The sequence below is a fragment of the Sander lucioperca genome, chromosome 21 (assembly GCF_008315115.2).
Source record: "Sander lucioperca isolate FBNREF2018 chromosome 21, SLUC_FBN_1.2, whole genome shotgun sequence".
NCBI lineage: Eukaryota > Metazoa > Chordata > Actinopteri > Perciformes > Percidae > Sander > Sander lucioperca.
In genome coordinates this window covers 15,729,100-15,743,872 of record NC_050193.1, presented here as the reverse complement: position 1 = coordinate 15,743,872, position 14,773 = coordinate 15,729,100, and the positions used below count along the sequence as shown (strand labels likewise).

Genomic DNA, 14,773 nt, shown 5'->3' with positions numbered 1-14,773 from the left:
TATCTCATCTGCTAACACTTATAACCATTTTCATATTTTACCGAACTTTATATGGATATTTCCCTTACACGTAAACAGAAATCCACACCACGGCAGTCAGTCACTTACTGGTACCGCCACTTCCTTGTTTTTGGTGTTTTCGCAAAACTAGGCGCTAACGCGAGATTTGCCTTGCCCGCTACTCATAGTATAACAATGCCCCCTTGAGGGAAAAAGAGCGCTACTACAGTACTAACCCCACAAACAAACTACCTAACACTTCTTAAAGCAGCCATATTATGCTCATTTTCAGGTTCATAATTGTATTTTAAGGTTGTACCAGAATAGGTTTACATGGTTTAATTTTCAAAAAACACCATATTTGTGTTGTGCTCTCTCTCACTGCTGCAGATCCTCTTTTCACCTGGTCTCTGTTTTAGCTACAGAGTGAGACCTCTTTTCTTCTTCTGTACTATCTTTGATTGCACTGCACATGCCCAGTAGCTCAGATGTAGATCATGTCAGCTAGCTAGCTCCATAGACAGTAAAAGAAAGGCTGTTTCTACAATTTTGGTCAGTTACAAGGCAGGATTAGCTGGGAGACTTCTAAATGAGGGCGCACATGTAAGTAGTTCTTTTGTAGATTATGGTGAACTTGTGTGTGTTGTAGCAGTGTTTTGCTATTGAGAACGAGGTAGCATGCTAGCGTTAGCATGCTAGCGTTAGCCATAGCGTTAGCATGTTAACGCTACGAGCTAATGGTTGCGGTTAGCCTGCTCGTTTCGGCTTGTGACGTCACAAGCCGTGCCGATTTTGAACAGCTCACCCAGAGACTGAAGGCAGGACACATTCAGAAACTGTATCTCACTCTAAACAGCATGGGTGGATTTTTTTCAAAGTTTGTAAATGTGTTGAAGCACCAGAGACACAACATAACACCCCAAATCCCAGAAAAAGTGATTTTTTCATAATATGGGCACTTTAAGGAGGAAACCCTTGTTCACCTGGCTACATATATATAGAGTTTAAGTATATATTTTGTTCCAGTGTGTGGATGTAGAGGAGGGCAGACTAAAACACCCTCAAACAAGTTGGTGTAAAGGGTTAAGTCTCTACTGAGGACTAAATAATTATAATAATTTGAAGAAAAAAAGTGAAAGAAAGAAACCAAGAGCGGCGCCCATATATATAGAGGTTTACTCCTCGACGCAGCGGGCCCGGGTTCGACTCCGACTTGCGGCCCTTTGCTGCATGTCATTCCCCCCTCTTTCTCACCTTTCATGTCTTCAGCTGTCCTATATATATATATATTTTATAAAGGCTGAAAATGCCCAAAAATAATCTTTAAAAAGAAGAAAGAAACAGGTTTTATTAAGGCTTCTGAACTTAAAACCATGTAAAACCAGTGCTATCATGCAGTAAGATTATATGATGACATTCTTTTCTTTTGTGCGAGTTAATACTCATGCTGTGCAGCAGTAATGCAGCAAGCATGTAATGATAGCAACTTTTCTGAAAGGTAAATCCATGCTGCAAGAATGTCTCGTGTGACTTTAAATGCTCTGGCCCTCCTGTAGGAAGCCTTTGAATTGAGATTCGGAGATTTGTGAGTGTAAAGTGAAGCCTCAGGTGCTGCTTGACCTCTGTAATGAAAGGACATGTTTAACACTCAAATTTGCTAAATAATTCACTAGTTCTCTAAGCACAGGAGGAAACAGTGTACCTGTATCCGTGACAAACACATATGTACACAAAGAAAAACACACACTAACACAGATCTACCAGATTTGTTGTTATTAATTCATTAGCAGTCCGCATTTCGAACCAACTGCGTGGCGCAATTACATACAAAGACAATGCAAAGACGCAAATAGTGGGGACTTTGCATGTTCACCATTTGCGCCTGGTCAATCCAAACTCTATTTAAAAAGACAGGTATTTTAAAAGTTGTTTCCTTATCGTCTTGCGGACAGACCTGACAAAGCATGAATCCAGACTTTTTACAAATTGGCATCATGAGGTTATTTTGGCATATTTTTGATCCGCTTATTGCAATTAAATCACAACTAAATCTGTACCTCAAGCAGCGCTGATCGCTGCAACTGAAATGGGCTGAATGTAATTTTGGTCCCAAATGTAGCTGTTATAAATAACCAGGCTAAACAAGGTCATACATGTAGTTTATCACTGTCACCAATGTCATTAGAAGGCGCAGGAGAGTGATAAAGGTTTCTGATTGTTTAAGAGATACAAATAACTTTCATTTGACCTCTGTTGTGCACGAAACTGTGATCAAGAGTCTGAAGCAATTGATGTGAAATGTTTTCATGAAAGATTAATTCAGGCAAATTAGCTAAATGTATGAGACCCGAATTGAGTACTGTTGCATAACGAGGATTTCTTCACCTCTCCAAATTTCTGCAGCTGTTAGAGGAAGCTGGAGATGATTATGCAACACACACACACACACACGCAGAGTAAATTTGAACAGGTCACAAGATTGCTGAAAGATACAGACATACGAAAAGAGAAACAATAATACACACAGAAACGTGTCTGTGGGTTAGCGAGTGAGTTTTAGATGACTGTGCAGTACAATTACCTCTTTTGAATAATTGAATCCTCAGAAGTTAAGAAGCGGTGGCCAGGGGTTTGCTTTGTTGTTCCTTGAAGAACAATTAGAGAGAAAAGGAGAGAGACAGAGAGAGAGAGAGAGAGAGAGAGAGAGAGAGAGAGAATGAGTCATGGTGACTTTGAGGGGAGCCAGTGGGACTTCAGACGCCTGTCAGAGTTAAAGAAGCTCTTTGTAGATAATGAAAAATAAATAATGGAATAAAGAGATGCACACTGTTTGCTTCACTGTTACATAACACACACATGCAAGCACAAAAGAATGCATACACCCTCATGCATGCATACGCCGACTAATTATCACACATACACACAGACACACATTATGAATACAGCTAAAGAGGGGTCTCTCTGTGTGTGTGTTAAACAACTTCATATTCTCCTGTATCTGCCCGTTGCTGCACTTTTTTTTAAAGTTATGCCTGACAGGTTAACCAGACAAGCCAGACTGGATATATGAAATTTAGATCAACAAGGAGGATCTAGTGTGCTGTAAAGAAAGGGGAAAAAACAGAAGCAAGAAAAAGGAGAGCTATGGGAGGGAATAAAGGATGCAGAAAAAGACCATGAAATCAGATTAGGATCATAGAGTGGGTAGATTACAATGTAATAGCAGCTTCTCTCCATGTTTTGTGTCGCTATTTACCATCAAAACTGTCCAGGAAAGTCAAAGGAATGCTGGGTTAGATATAGTGTGGTATTGAGGCTTTTGGCGCTGTCCATGGTGCTGAAAAGAAACAGTTGAGATCTCAGTGGGACATTGATGGTTCTGTCCGTGGTGCTGAAAACAGATGCTCTACATTTTGGGAAAGATGAAATCCAAGAGGGACATTCTCAGCTCTTGTCCGTCCTCTTTGTCTCTGTTGTATCTTTCTCCCATCTGTTCATCTCTCACTCCCTCTCCCCTGTCATTCCCCTTCATCAGCTTTTACTCCTATCTTTCACTCCCATTTTTGTGACATATCATCAACAACTTTTACATGGACTACAGTCATCTATTGAACTTATCTAACTTTATTCCTTCTTGCACATTAAAACATTTAGTTAAAGCTGCGCTAATCAATATGTTTATGACAATTGTATTTAGAGCCCGACCGATAAAGGATTTTTAAGGCCGATATCAATACAAACATTTGGTGATTTAAAAACCGATATTCCAATATATCGGCCGATATATATTTAAAAAAAAAAAACTGATTTCCCTAACATTAGTTATTTGTAGTTATTTATGAGTCCTCACGAAAATAATATGATAATGCAGTTTAAAAATGAACTTGTTTGTTTTATTGTCACATACAGAACAGAGGAACATCAAAATATATTAAAGTTCTGATAAATAAAATGTATAAAAATACAAACTAAAGATACGAAACTTAAAGGGTTAAACACGCGTGTTGCCAACAGGGAGGTTGTAGATCGCCCTCTGGTGGACAACTTATGCAACGGCAACACTCACAACATGGTTGAAGGGTGTTTCGTCCATTTTTATTTTATTTTTAAAATATTCATTTATCGGCCATTTTAAATGCCGATACCGATAGTTTGGAAAATGCCTAATATCGGCTGACAATATCGGCCCTCCGATATATCAGTCGGGCTCTAATTGTATTGAACTCTCTGCATTTTACAGCTCTACAGTTTCACTCAGCTCAGCGGAGAATTTTAGCTTCTTTTTTTGGTTCAGTCTCACCGCTGTTATTTATTCTTGTTTCTAGCCGCAGCAGGCAGCTGTTTTCAGTAAAAACACTCAGATAAACCCACTGTACACTACTAGCCCAGCACAAGACAGCTAACAGACAAAGTCAGTGACTAGCTGATGAACAAAGTGGAGCATTTAGCCGCTACAGAGCCAGATATTTCCCTCAGCAGATGGTGGGGATCAAAACAGAGCTATAAGAGTGAATATTGGGCTTACATCCATCAGGTGCCCAGAAATATGACTCCAAATATCTGCCAATGTTGATACATGTCTGCTGGATGTGGTAATAGAGAACTGTTTGCTAACATGTTATCATCTCATTTTATATATATAGATATTATGCTTTACAGTTTGTTGGGCTGCTCCCAAGTGTCCAAAAGCATCAACCAATGCAGGTTTAAGCATTTCTTTATAGATTAATAATAGAAGTAAATTATGCAGCATGTTGACTGTTATCAGATGGCTTCATGATCTCTCAATACAACTTCAGCATAAGACCTTTCTCACCCAGAAAACGACTGTATAGGTCAATTGTGCAACGACTAATAATTACGTTTCTTGTTTTGCAGTGATCTCCTGTTGTTATGTTGGCTGTAGCTATTATAGCCAAAGCAAAGGCGGTAGCGAGATGACAAAGTATAACAGCGCCAAATTCCACGTAAGGAGGCAGGTTGTGGTGATGAATGGGTCAAACAAACACACGTTTTTTTTCCTCAAGAGACCGGGGTTCGTGTCCCGTGTGAAACCATAACATAACATAGTCTCGCTTTGCCAGACCATCCACACGCTGCGGAGCGGAGGATCTGGTTACTCCACAGAGCATTCCAGGATGGAAGAAAATGTGCTCTGGTTCAATGGCATTTCTTTAAACCAATCACAATCGTCTTGGGTGGCGCTAAGCCAGAGCCGCTGTTAAATAGTCGTGCAAGAGAAAACTCAGATTGGACAGATAGTCTAGCTAGCTGTCTGGATTTACCCTGCAGAGATCTGAGGAGCAGTTAACAATAGTCCTCATAAATCCACCAGAGTTTAAAATTCCAACACAAAGAAAGTGGAAGGAAATGGAAAATACATGCATCCGGCGGAATTTCCTGCGGCACCGGAGCAATCCCGGAAGTAGAACGTCATGGATATAGACTAAACATAACATAACTCACTTTTTGAAATTAACCGAGTTTTACGGACCTTATTCAGTGACGCAATGATGTCTGTAAAGTCACGTTACGTTCTTGTTTAAGTAGTTTTACGTGACTTATATTAAGCCAGTCCCTGTGTGTTTCTGTGTGTGTAGGTGTATAGTGGTCCACTGAATTACGTAAAGTGCTGACCAGACAGACGGTCAAAGTTCAATGCATCCAATGTGTGGGCTGAAGGCAGAAAATAATGGTGTTATCCTGGGATGAGCCCTTGTTTACCCTGCAAATGGAGTGTGAGAGGGAAGAAGAAGAAGGGAGGGATGACAGAGAGACTTCCTCATTGGAATCAGTGTACTGAAATGACTCCACTTACTCCATTTAACACACACAGACAAGAGCGAGACTAAAGAAAGGAAGTAGGCGAGAAGCATGGAATAAGTGGGCAGGCAATGGGTGCAACATCTCCTAGTCATTTCATCACTCTCTTTATGTGCCAGTTGTCAATGCAAAGATAAAAATTCAAGCAGTTTTGTCACTTGCCAAGACAGCCAACAAGGCACATTTAATTACATCACTGCATGTTAATATAAATGTAATCCAGAAACAATAAAAACGCCAGTGTCTTAGGTGATTTCTGAGAAATGCAGTACAAGCACACCACAGATTCTAACACAACACTTTTCATGCTCATCTGCACGTCTATCCACTATAAGAAAAGTTGAGGTAGAGGATTTAAAAAAAATAAATGTGGATGGGTGCTCCCCACACATTGCTTCATTGTCAAGCCAACAGATGGCCTGCAGAATAAAAGAGTAAGATAAGAACAGTTACAGGAAGAAGGCGAGTGAGAAAGGAAGGAGGATGGAGAGAGGGGAAGAGGAAAAGACAGTTACATGAGCAGGAAGAGGCATATGACAGGACATGTAACAGAGGAAAGTTAGGTGATACAGAGAGAGAGAGATAAAAAAGACATGAAGAGACAACAGGAGGAAGGAAGGGAGAGGACAAGAACAGAGCTCAGCTAAGCAGCATCTGCTCATACTCTGTGGATGTGTTGTGTGCGTGATTTAGAGGGACTACAGCACGATATACCACACAACACTTCAAACGAATGTTTGCGTGTATTTTTTTTCTAGCACACTGAGAAAGAACTTAATGAGGGAGGTCCATGTGTCACACACATGCCAATCACTGAAAGCGTTAACATGCAAAGCAGTTACCAAACATGTTCCTGGTTAAGGTTTCATTTTCTTTACATTTTGTAGCATCTTAATAATAAAATAGTGACAAATAAAATGATTACATATTATAAAACGCCACAAAAAAGCAATTACAAGAAACTGGCACAGTACTGAACCCCCTACTATAAAACAATGGTTAGAAATTATAGAAGAGATTTTCACTATGGAAACAAATACTTACCAGTTAAGAGTGAGGGAATAGATGATTTATGGCAGTGTAAATAGTTTATGACCTGAACTGATGTATGAATTTCAAGATACTGGATTTGTACTTATTTGATGGCGGACATCTGTAGCCTTGACTGTTTTGTCATTGTTTTCTTTAGTATGACTGTTGCTATTTCCTTTTATATCTATGACTGTAAGGAATCACGATTGAACAAAATATGTTTAGTTATATGCACAGAAATCGAATAAAGATTAAAGTTTTAAAAATATATATATATATATATATTTATACTATAAAATCCCAAGAACATAGTAAGCTGTGTTACTATTGATGTCAGTGCCTTCATCAGTTTTGTGAAATAGTCACACGCTGACTGAAGTTGCTAGGCTGGCTGAGAAATGGAAATACATGCGTATTTGATGCAGTTAAAGCTTCTAAAGAATTGTGCTGTAGATTGATGCTGCCCATAGCCCAAAATAACAGACACCATTTTCCAAAATACTATGTGTTAACGATGGAAAGTGGAATTATTTAAGGTGCGCAATCATGCACCCATCTGCTGTGAGCAAAGTTGTTTAGGAATAGCATGTCATGTATGTCATTATTTAAAAGAATAGTTTAGCATTTTAGCCAAGAGAGTTAGACGAGAAGATCAATATCACTCTTATGACTGTACGCTAAATACTGTATGAACTTATGAATCTTTAATCTTAAATAAGCATAAAATTAAATGAAATATTAAGAAATATTTCACCACATAACTCCCTGTAAAATCATAAATAGTCATTACAGTTTTTGTACAAACTAAACAAACAAGATATATCTTGTTGATGTTTAGATTTGTTACATACTCATATAGAAAATGTGCTATCCTTAGTACAATCAAAAGACAATTTTCCAACATGTTTTATGAAGTCAAGTTCTCATTCATAGCCTCCTCTGACCTGTCCTGCCCTCTCAGTCCTTGTTTTTTCTACCCCCACCCCACCCCACCCCACCCCACCCCACCACCCCTTTTTCTCATACACTTGAAATGCAATGATGTGACATATACGCCACTTGGCTGTTCATCCAGTATGCCCTACAGGTCCAGAAGTGCACACATTTTAGCCTGCATGGCTAGCAGGACTCAAACTCCCTCCCTGCTAGTTTTGTGCACAATGCATTAAATAACACGGGAGTCTCCTCTCTTTCTCCCTCTATGCTACCCATGTCACTCTCTTCTTCTTTCCATCCATTTCGCTCTCTCTGTGTGTGTCACAGTAGTCATGTCAGAGTAAGGATAGCTGAAGCTCTTGCAGCAGCCTGCCTCTTTGATGTTGAGCCCTGCTGAATTAGGCCATCACCCAGCGGTGCTCTGCTGCTGCCTGCCTGCACACACACATACACACACACAGTATGCTTGCGAGCACACACATACAAACAAAAACAAATGCATGCTGGTAGGAAAGCATGCACATGCAAAACAAAGTATATATATATATATATATATATATATATAAATGCTGCTGCTCACACAGAACACATATTCTCACAAACATTGTGTGAATTAATTCCATATGCTGTAAGTCCCCATCTCTGCTTCTCTTTAATAAACATAAATTTTAATTCTTATGAGTGCTTCTCCTCTGAGGCCTCCATACTATAGTACATCAAAGAAAGTGCACACACACACACACACACACACATACATGCACAGAGAAAATGTAGGACATTAAGAGAGAATTTTTTCAAGAATACAAAATACAGAGAAGAATATATTCCCTTTCAATCTGCTCTCTCTCTCTTTCTTGCTCTTACAATATGATCGCATAAATAGTAGCAAAGTGACTTAGGCGGGATCCCTCCTGAATTACACATAAAAACAGGCTGGTGACCTGACATCTCATAAAATGATCATGATATCTTCAAATGAAAATATATACTATATAGAAATGCAATTCAGTTGCAAAAAGATGACACTTTGGTATCCCATGTTCAGTTCCCAAATCATGTGCAGAAAAATATTTGACAGCCGACTGACAGACAGTTATGTATAATGGTATTTCTGTGTGTGATATTTGTTGTGTTTTGTGTGTGAGAGGAATAATGTTTTGTGTTAGAACAATGAGTTGATTCTTTTTATCCAGACCTAATGGGAACACCAGTTGTTTTTTTTTCTGAACTCTTATACCCTTTTGTATCTTTATTGGAGAAATGGCCCTTTCACTTTTCACTCTTAGTCATGTTCATATAACTTTTAAAACTTTTAAAATAGAGGAACTGGGAAACTGTTTGAGACATTCAGCAGTTTCCATCTTTACAAAACTAACAAATGACCCACACCAGCTCTTCCATAGCCATTTTTCCTTATCCCACCCCATACCATATTAGCATATTATTTAGTAGCATGCCTCTCTCTCTCGCTCTCTCTCTCTCTCTCTCTCTCTCTCTCTCTCTCTCTCTCTCTCTCTCTCTCTCTCTCTCTCTCTCTCTCTCTCTCTCCTCTCTCTCTCTCTCTCTCTCTGTCTCTCCTCTCTCTCCTCTCTCTCCTCTCTCTCTCTCTCCCTGGTGGTCAGGAACAACCCTGTGGTCAAACTGGAGACCGGCCAGGGATCTTTCCATCAATTAGTTGATTTGTTTTCCCCCTGTCTGTCTCTGCCATCAACTCTCTCTCTATCTTTCTGTTTCTCTCTCTCTCTCTTGCTCTCTCTCTTTCCCTCTCATTATTTCCACAGTTGTTGGCTCACTAGAAGAACGCTTGAGTTGAAAGTAGGACACTTAAAGAGCAAACACTATTGTTTCAAATGTTATTAAGTAATCACTCAAAATATCCTTAAAACCTACTTCATCACCCAGATAGCTCAGTTGGTAGAGCAGGCGCCCATATATAGAGGTTTACTCCTCGATGCAGCAGACCCGGGTTCAACTCTGACCTGCGGCCCTTTGCTGCATGTCATTCCCCCGTCTCTCTCCCCTTTCATTTCTTCAGCTGTCCTGTCAATAAAGGCCTAAAAATGCCCAAAAAATAATCTTAAAAAAAGCCTACTTCATAAGACTTAAATGGTGTATTGTTTTTGTTTGTGTTTATTTGATTGACGGTGATGCACCTATAAAGGGGCTGTTCTTGACATTAAGCACATTAATATAGCAGTAAACAAATATTTGCTATGTAAAGATATAGTGGATTAATGGCATCCTGAGCAGAGAATAAAGCCACATTTCCTCTGTGTGTATTTTACGTAATCAGAGCTTCTCTGTTCTTTGTTTTAGTAGCCGGTCTGGGCACCTGCATGTAAGTGCATGTGACCGTGAAAAAACGTAGGTATTTCACTTAATGGGGACCGGTATGTGAGAGCTGTGTGGAGGTGATCCCAGCCCACTGTTTTCTATTAGTATTTCAAGTACAGCCCCTTTAAATTTCTATTTGTGCAGTGTTGGTAGATGAATGAGTGAGGAGAGTGGCTCCACCGGTTCACATAAGACAATAACAACCCACTTTTATACACACACATACGCAGCCACACACGCATAAAATTACAACACTCCCTGCATTCGGCACCACACACAGCGTGTCATCACTGCATATCAATTACACGGGGAAGTGAAGATCTATTTCTAATTCAATCACTCAGCGCTGGTGTTGCATCCCTCGCTCTCTGGGTTTCTCCACTCTCTCCGCCTCGCTGTCCTATTTTCCCGTTGCTTCATTCCCACTGATGCGCCTCAGTCATCATGGGGCTGGTGGACGCGAGTGTCAAGTTTGTGTGTGTGTGTGTGTGTGTGTGTGTGCTTCTATCCCTGTGGGAAGCAGTTGACGTTTTAGACTTGGACTGTAGCCATTTTTGTAGCCAAAGTTGGCCAATGTAAGTCCAATATTCACTCTCCTCTTATCTCTGTTTTGGTCTCCACCAACTCCTAATAAAAAACACTGGGCTACTTTAGCTACTAAATAATCCACTATGTTCATCAGCTAGTTGCCAACTTTGTCCGTCTGTTGTCATACAGTAGGGGTTTTAGAGATTTTTGCTGCTAGAAACAAGGTTGATGAGAGCATTGAGACTGAACAGTAAAGTTTTAAAACCAAAACAATGAGCTGAAAGGCAGCAAAAAAGACATGAACTTCAAAGCCGGGTGATAATTATCTGTGGATTCATCACTGCAATCAACACCTTTCACATCACACATTGTAATTTAAAACATTTTTAACATAAAATATGGATTAGTGCAGCTTTAAGCTCCATTTGGAAAAACAAACAGCACCCTCCTTCTTGCATGGAGAGTTTGATCTAATCTACCTGTAAAACTGGAGCTGGGTGTTTTCGCAGTGCAGGTCATATCATTGTTGAAAGCAAACGACTTTTTGCACCCAGCTTCCTCAGTATCGCTCATCAACTTGTCAATACATTACAAGTGTCATATACAAACACAAGGGGTTTGCATGATCAATAGCAGAATTACTAGAATTGCCAGGATATTAACAGATGATCAAATCCAGAGCCATAGTGCAGCAAAGCATACAAATAATAGCATAAATCACTTGGAAAACTCGACATTCAGCTTTCCCACAAAAAATAAATCAGTCAGAGACGCTTATGTCGAGAAATTGACCACTTATAGCATATGGTTCCATGTCGTTGATGTAAAAAGGCTTTGCTTTAAAGGAAGCTCTCAAAGAATGTGAACAATGGGGATTCTGCTAAGTGAACAAATTCCCCTTAATAAATATGAATTAAATTAATAACAAAAATATATAACACTAATATTAAGGATGAGTCAATTTAAGACATGATGCACTACCTCACACTTCTTGTTTTGTGCAATAATGTAATACTGTAAAGTTTTTACAAAATCAAACTCTGAGACTCCTAATGTCATATGTTGCGTTCCAGGCAACCCGTAACTCGTGTTTTCCCAACCTTCTACCCATGAAAGTGCCCTGGAACAGCAGTCAAACCCGTAACTTACTCCCCGTGAACTCGTACCAGATTGTTGTACTCCCAGTTACAGTTTTTGACGTCACACACACATAAACAACAATGTTGACCCCTGTTGATGCTGTACAGACGCCGGTGATTAACAGTGAGAAATAAAAATAAATATACATAAATAGGCAACGTAAAGTAATTCTGCACATTGTAATCAAAACAATACACATACGATTGTGTACTACTACAGGTTATGTTTATTAAATCAAGCCCAAAATATGTCGCAGACTAGAAATCGCTAGTATCAGCTAGCGCTAGCTAACGTCAACGTTAGGTAGCCGCTAGCTAGAAGGGTTTGTGGTGACTTTGCCTGGAATGCTACCAAGTTGTGAGTCGTGACTTGAAGTTGTAACTTACGAGCTAAAAATAGTGTCTGGAATGCAGCAATAGTTCCTCACAAAGAAAGTCAGGAGACATATGCGCAATGTGTTTACATTGTAGATTTGTAAATGTGTGTATTAAGTCTCTGTTCTGGGCAATCTACACATCTAAAGGCTTTATAAATATATTTTAGGCAGAAACATTGTGTATGTAATAGGACGATTAATCAAAAATGTATCGACATTGAAATAGACCACGGCAGACATGTTGACATGTCATAGTAGGAAAAGCACAGGTGTATTCAAAACCATTAATGATGGCTTCCACTTAGGAGAGGCCCTGGTATTGTGCATGCTGACTCACTGAAATAGCTTACTGGGACACTTGATGGAATTGAGCCATCGTTAAGCTTATCAATTTCAGCTGTCAAAGTCAAAATGTCTGCTGTGAAAAAGGTCCATTCTGAAGCTGTTATCGACGTATTATTCCCATGACGATCATTTCGATAATTTATTTCTGTTGATAGGCCTACTTTCGCCTTAAAAACATTCTACCGTGTGTCCAGGGTCCGAAATTAACACTCGCCGGTTGCCAAATGCGGGGGCAGGCCGACACGCACACACACAAACAAACACTGGCGCACACACCAGACACCAGCCACTACCTTCTGTTTGCTGATAGCTAGCGTTTAACGCGGGCTAATTAATTAGCTACACTGAAAAAAGTCTAACATTGCTGTTGTTCGTTTAATGTGTATTTTCTCGTTGAAATAGCTGAAAATTATTAGTTTTTTCATTTAAAGTAAACGTTCTAGTTTATGTTTATGATTGAATCCATTTTCTTTATATGGATACAATATAAATTGGCAGTGGGACATTAAACTGAATTTATTCATTTGATCAGAGCATTTTTATTAGATCTGTTGAAATTCTCGAGAAGCCAAACCCACGACACGCGTTCGTCCAATCAGCTGCAGGTCAGGGGCGTGGAGCATCAACCATGGATGTATGACGTTGCGACACCACGCTTCAGTCGTGTCGGACATATGGATTTCTACCGTAAGGCTCACACCTGAATTATAAAATGTATGTCCCGGTAAATTCACCATGGGTACTGCATGATGTCTCAGGAGTTGTGCTACTATTCACAGCTCCATGATTTGTCTTCTGATGACATCAATAGTCTCGTTTTGGGTGTTAAGCTGAAGCAGACTGTTTCTCTTCATACATTTGAAACAGATGTTCAGTGTTATCAATTTATTAAACAATACATATAAATGTGTTCTAAAGGAAAGTGTTCTGAGTAGTCACTGATCAAAATGTATTAAAATCAGTTTTTTTCAAATTTGATTTACTATACGTTTGAAATAATGACAAGTGTTAGTTTTTTATTTGAGACAACCTAAAATAATTAATTTACTTGGATGTATAAATAATTAGTTTGACCCAACCTTTAAAAAGTGGTTGCTTGGAGTTAAACTTTTCAGGTTAAACTAAATTAAATTATTTATTTTGAGTCAATGTCAACTATTTTGTGTGATTGATTACTTCAATTTTTTTAAGTTGATCCAAGTTTTTTTTTTTTTTTCAGTGTAGTAAGTGGCGATTTTTGGCAGCTAGCCTTCCAAAAGAAAGCACAATGAAATTAAATGTTAACCGATCATTAACCATTGACCGACAAGCAGGAAACAGAGTCTCAGTTCACCCGTCCTGGAGGCTCTGACACACTTTCCACACTCCATGTCCACGAACAGCTGTAGGCTTGTACCGGTGTTGCTGTTCTGTGCATTGTCGGACACATGCAGCCACTTTACTGAAACCGCTTGCTGGACTGACACATGTCCACAGCAGCCGGCGGCGTGTATGCCCGAGCCTGTCTCCAGCGCCTCCACCTGCAGGTTATCAGCTGTGTGTCTGCCTGGTATACTCTCGGACGGCCGATTTGATTCGCCGGCCCTCATCAATATAGTTTCATGTGTCACGTAGCTCTCCACAAGCAGAAACAAGAGGAGCTTAAAACGCAACGTGCTGGTTCAATGCAAAAATAAATTGTATAGCCTATTTACATTTTTATCATGCAAAATATGTTTTTCTTTAAACTTAAAAAACGCAGTGTCCGTCCTCGAATCACAAAAAAATGTAATTATTGTTTATCGAGGTAAAATGTGTAATTAATTGTAATTTTGATTTTAAGTCATATCATGCAGCCCTAGTACTGCCAGTGGTGGAATGTAACTAAGTATAAATACTTCGTTACTGTACTTAAGTACATTTTTCACGTATCTGTACTTTACTTAAGTACAATCAATAGTGCATACTTTTGACTTTTACTTCGTTAGTTTTTGCAGCAATTATCTATACTTTCTACTCCACTACGTTTCTACAACGTACCATTACATTTTCGTTACATTTTCTGATCAGTTTTTCCTCCGTGCCAAAACGTCTTCCTGACCGTCACACGTTTGCAGTCTGCAGGGAAGCCTTCAGCAGCGGCCGTCCAGCTCCCGGTGCCGCTCGCGATATTACGAATCCCACTATGGCCACGCCAAGACCCGCCCTTCAATAGCGTTTATTGGCCAGGCACGTACCACTCCCGGTACTACCACTGCTCCTGTTACTGTTACTGTTGCT

General features: G+C 39.6%; 1 protein-coding gene across 2 annotated transcripts in view; it reads left to right on the top strand.

The window, feature by feature from the left end:
• Positions 1-14,773, top strand: part of LOC116065323 (protein shisa-9) — a 109,178-nt gene that overhangs the window by 76,740 nt on the left and 17,665 nt on the right. The gene's annotated exons all lie outside the window — the stretch shown is intronic.